Source organism: Phalaenopsis equestris, unplaced genomic scaffold (genome assembly GCF_001263595.1).
Source record: "Phalaenopsis equestris unplaced genomic scaffold, ASM126359v1 Scaffold234933, whole genome shotgun sequence".
Taxonomy (NCBI): Eukaryota; Viridiplantae; Streptophyta; class Magnoliopsida; order Asparagales; family Orchidaceae; genus Phalaenopsis; species Phalaenopsis equestris.
In genome coordinates this window covers 77,041-83,136 of record NW_018252830.1, presented here as the reverse complement: position 1 = coordinate 83,136, position 6,096 = coordinate 77,041, and positions in this window count along the sequence as shown.

Here is a 6,096-nt window from a genome sequence, read left to right as displayed (position 1 = left end):
GGTAATATATATATAATTGATCTCCTCACCAACGTAAACTAAAATTTCATCTAATAAATGTTTTGTTTTGTTCTTATACCTGCTGAATTTCAGCGCACTGATATTTTTTTCTGCCGTCTGTAGAGTAAATGTCAGGATAGAATCTAATTTTGCCTTTTAAGGATGGCTGGAATCTTGCACTTAATAAGCAAGGGGCACCGCAGGGTGGCATCATAAACTTCGACGTAGACTTTAGTCAAGTCCATATGGACTATGAAGGTCTCCTGATGGATGTGGTCAGTTGTCAAGAAAAAGAAGTCTACCATCACTGTTAATGATCAGCACCAAGAAGGATTCCTCGCTAAAGGGGAAGAAAGTGATAGTACAGCAAGATCCAATGGAGGGAACTAGTCGCTTGTTGTCTATGATAACTACACCGACTGGAGGCCTAGTCACTACTAATGACGAGAGACTACCAGATGCACCGCTACAAAGAACTCAACGCAGAAATGCCAATTGCCAAAAACATAGAGCTTTCCAGGGTGGAAAAAGAAGATGCTAAATAAATAACCCGATTCTAGAAGGGAGAATCTACGAGCTAGGTATGAGAGAGACTTCTTCCAGCCTTCCTGCCACAGAGGATAAGTTCGAGTTCGCTACATAACCGGAGATAACAAAAGTTCTAGATGACCTTTGTCTGGGTTGCCCGACATGCAATGCCGAGATTCCTACACGGACACCAGCTACATGGGCATTTGTGGAATGACCGAACTGCAACGTCCTCCACCTAGAACAATACAGTACTTTAAGGAGTACACATTCACCAATGATGGATTTCAGATCACCGATCACCCAATGGGGGAATCATATATTCCACCAGATACAAAGTCATATTTTCTATCGTATACGGAGAAAGCATCAGCTTGGATTCCTACTTACATTGAAATGAGAGAGCATCTTCAGCAGCCACCAATGATCACCATGGCATAATTTGACAAATTGATTAAAGTAAGGAAAAGTGATTTTCAATTTTATGAAGAAGTTTAAGGAAGATTCTTCAATATACTATAAGGCTTGGAGTTATACACCAGGGTCTTCTCCAAAAGCAATGAAAGAAGTATTCCCAATTGTATCTTTGATCTAAGAGACAGGGGTCGAGAGGCCTTCTGATGGAAAGAACCTATTTTGAGTCGTGGAAATGGAGTCATGGAAAAGGCAAAATCACCATACAATGTGTTTGCTATTACAACTTCACCCAGAACAGACAAGGAAATCACCCAAGGATTTTGAGATACAATGAGGTGGACCTGCTACCTCCCATGATAAAATAGATGATCAAGAGAATGGTCTGACAGAGCGTACTCCTAGTCAAATGTATTCCCAACAGCTGCATCATCAACATTTACGATGAAGGCGGCTGCATTCCCCCATATATAGACCATTATAATTTTGTAAGACCTTTTTGCAGGGTCTCCTTCATAAGCAAAAGCAACATTTTTTTTGGAAAATTAATAGATGTCATTGGCCTCGACGAGTTCAGAGGATCAATGGAGATTCCGTTACCTTTGGGTTCAGTACTGGTTCTTAAAGGAAATGGTACAGACACCGCCAAACACTTCATTCTATGAGTACAATACCCTAGAGTTTTTTGTAACTTTCCGAAGAATGGATGACAGCAAAATGCTATATGGATTTCAGCCAGATCCCAAGTTGGAAGAGCTACTACCTTACGAGCTATGAGAGGGTTGCACCTCTAAGCACCTGCAAAGGGAACTCTTGTCTTGAAGCATGGCCTAGTAGGTCGACTCGATTGGGAGCTCTCCCCACCAGAGATGGACTTTCAGGAGATACCTTTTTGCATTGAATTTTGACACAGTAGATATGATGATTTATGTATCAGATATGCTCGGCTTGTCATATGTACCCATCATGAGATATCTTTAGACGTACTTTTATGCATTCAACATATTGTACCTTTTTTAGGCTTTGGCCTGTACTCAGTTTGTAACACTTTTTTAAGCAAATCATGAAATTTCTTTCAAAATTTTGTCTGTTTGTTCAATTGCCCTTTTGTGGGATGGATAAAGAGTCATAAAACCATACGTTGGTTCTGAACTACAATGAACAAAGAACAAAATAATAAAAATCTAATAATTAATTCAAATAAAACACTCTTTTGAAAATCAATCAACTAACGAAAACTAAATTTTGGAAAACATATTTTGAAAATTAAATGTGATAAAAACAACAAGCAAAGAAAGTAAATCTGTTGAGTTATTTCTCTCGATTTTGAGGTCTCTTACTCTTTGCTCGCGCAGCACGACTGTATTGGTCTGCACTAAATACCACAAAATTTCACATATGTTCCTCACCAATGCTAACATTATTACATAACACATATTTATGGATTCAACACTACAAATTCTCTGCTAAATTTTAAATTTCATTTTGGAATCAGTACCTAAATTCTAATTCTCATCTTTTGAGGTCGGTCCCTAACTTCCGATTCTCTTTCTGAGATTGACACCTAAATTTCAATTCTCATTTCAGAATCAGTACCTAAAATTCTGATTCTCATCTTTCGAGGTTGGTACCTAAATTCCGACTCTCTTTTTGAGATTGATACCTAACTTTCAATTCTCATTTCAGAATCAATACCTAAATTTCGATTCTCATCTTTCCAGGTTGGTACCTAAATTTTGACTTTCTTTCAAAGATTGATACCTAAATTTTAATTCTCATTTCAGAATCAGTCCCTAACTTCTGATTCCCTCCTTTCAAAGTCAGTACCTAAATTTTGACTTTCTTTCCAAAATTGATACCTAAATTTCAATTCTCATTTTAAAATCAGTCGCTAACTTCTGATTCCCTTATTTTGAGGTTTGTCCGTAACTTTTGATTCTCTTTCCGAGATTGATACCTAAATTCAAATTCTCATTTCGAAAGCAGTGCCTAAATTTTGATTCCCATATTTTGAGGTCGGTACCAAAATTCCAACTCTCTTTCTGAGATTGATACCTAAATTTCAGTTCTCATTTATGAATCAATACCTAAATTCTAATTCCCATCTTTCGAGGTCGGTACCTAAATTCTGTCTCTTTTTTTGAGATTGATACCTAAATTTTAATTCTTATTTCGGGATCAATACCTACATTTTGATTCTCATTATTCGTGGTCGGTACCCAAATTCTGACTTTCTTTCCGAGATTACTTTCTTTCCGAGATTGATACCCTTTCCGAGATTGATACCTAAATTTCAATTGTCATTTTGGAATCAGTCCCTAACTTCTAATTCCCTTTTTTTGAGGTCGGTCCCTAACTTTCGATTCTCTTCTTGAGATTGATACCGAAATTTCAATTCTAATTTCGAGATCAGTATCTAAATTCTAATTCCCATCTTTAAAGGTTGGTACCTAAATTTTGACTCTCTTTCTGAGATTGATACCTAAATTTTAATTCTCATTTTGGGATCATACCTAAATTTTGATTCCCATCTTTTGAGGTCGGTACCTAAATTCTAACACTCTTTTTGAGATTGATACTTAAATTTCAACTCTCATCTTGGGATCAGTACCTAAATTTTGATTCCTATCTTTTGAGGTCGGTATCTAAATTTTGACTCTCCTTTACAAGATTAATATCTAAATTTCAATTCCCACCTCGGGGTCAGCACATAAATACTGATTCCCATCATCAGTAAACATCTGAAACTTGATAACTCAAAACCCAATCTCCGTTCCCCAGTATAAGTTTCTAATCCTCAATTTTAATTGAATATCCACTTGCTAATTCCCCAACGGAAACAACTAGCACTTAATTCTACACTTCTTTCTAGGTCTGTCGACTTAGGAGTCTGTGTTACTTTGTTGATCTTTTTAGTCAACGACAAAACGTGCGGTGTGCTTTCCCAGTACCCCACACATATTGGGGCTCCATTTGTTTACCTCACTTTTTGTTGAGGTTTATTTTTTTCTGTTTAGTAGCCTAGAGTCTAGACATAAGACTTTTCTGTTGACTTTTCCTAGAGAACTAGAAAAGGAACCCTCACCTTTAAAAAATCTAAACTCCTCCTTGCTCAACTTGAAGTTCCACATAAGTGTCCTAACCATTAGCACTTAGTAGGTGGGGTCAATACAGGGCAGCTCGAGATGACTTCCCATAAGACTGCTTGACTTTATGGCTGACCTTGCGTGTTGTTCTGGATCTTTTTCACCCACTTGCACTCACTTTTCACTCACTTGCACCGACTTGCACTCACTTTCGCTCACAACCCTGAGCGTAAACTTGTTGAATTTCATCTCTTGATCTTTTGGGAGACTCATGTAGAAGGTCTCCTAAACCATCCAGCCTTAGGTTGGGGTTTAGCTTGCACCAGTACATAGAGGACCCAAATGGAGATTCCATTGGTCTGTGGCTCAAATCAGGATGGTTGGCACCTCAATCTCACTAATTACCCAATTCAGCCTTTTGTCCTTGAAACCAATTTGGACTCTTCAATTGACCTCAATTTGATCTCAATTTACCCCAATTTGAATCTTAAACTCTTTATAATGATCCTACACATCAAATTGGACCTTTAATTTGCCTTTGTCAAGCCTTAATTTCTCTCAATTTTAACCAAACTGCAAAAATTCCCTAATTTGCCCCAAATTGGTTATGCCCCCAAATTCGAACAAATTGAATACCCAAGTTCCAAAATTGGCACCCGATTTATGTTGAAAACTCTTTATAACATTCCTATAGACCATTTTGAATCATCAATTTGGACCCAACCCAACTATAGCCTAACCCAAACCCAAATTCAATCAAACACCCCAAAATTGACTAAGTGACTAAAATCCATCAAATTGAACTCCCAAACCAATTCAAAATCACTTCAAATCTTTTCTAAACATCTCATGACAACCATCTACACCATTTTGATCAATTGAGATCGAACCAAAATTTTGACAAAAATTAAATTTGATGCTTTTTCGACCTAATCGGCGACAAGGTTGCCCGGACAACGAAACAGATTGCGACGACGTGTCTGTAACATCAATTTTGCCTAAAGAAGATGTTCATTTTACAACGATGACATGTTCGAGAGAAATTGCACAAAATGGAGCTTATAATAATAATAATAATAATAATAATAATAATAATAATAATAATAATAATATTATTATTATTATTATTATTATTATTATTATTATTATTATTATTATTATTATTATATATAATCCCCCTTTTCCCTCTCTCCTTAAATCCCTAGGTTTGGTCCGCCTCTTCCCCTCTCCCGTTCGCACGTCCGACCGAACCCTCTGTCTCCCTCATCTCCATTGTGATACGGCAGACACCCATCCCTTATCTTGATCTCCTGCTCCTCTGCGACTTCTCAAGACGCCCGCATGGGGAGCATCATGCTCTTCCCGACTCTTAGAGCCAAACATGATGAGGAGATCTCTCTCCATCTTCTTTCCCTCTTGCCTATAAGAAACCCCATTTGAGGGGAGGCTCAGGTGCTGGCTGAAAATTTTGGGAGAGGGGGAGGTACTGCATTTTTTTTTATTTGTTCATCTTTTGTGTGTGCTTGAGATCTTTTGCAAGTGCTAGAGAGGAGACTCAGGTGTTCGTTGGTTGTTGTTTCTCAAAGCTTTTGGGAGGAAAGTTTCTATAGGAAGGTGTTTTCTTAAGTTTGTCTTAGAGTTTTGCTTTGAGTCTACATTAAGAGGTATTTCTCTTCTTTCCTCTAATATGCATCACTTTGAGTTCCATCTAAAAGTTTTTCTTTTCTCTTCTAAAGCATGTGGAAATAAGATTTTAGGCATTTTTTAAAAATACTTGCTAGAATCAGTAAAAATGAGGCATAATATGGCTACCTTCTCTTTTCTGCTCGAAATACTTGGAAAAGCTACAGTTATAGCTCTGAAATGGTATTTTCTCATCCAGAATACATGCTAGAAATGAAGTATCAATTCTCTTTATTATTGTTATTCCTGTTCAAGTAAATGCTGGAATTTCTGCTCTATTTTTCTCATAAGGGTTGGCTTGGTTTGACTCCTTTTAGTTTGGATTTTAGTTGAGAAGTACTGTCTTTCTATTTTGATCCTTTGCTAGGTTTGTTTGTGCCTTTCA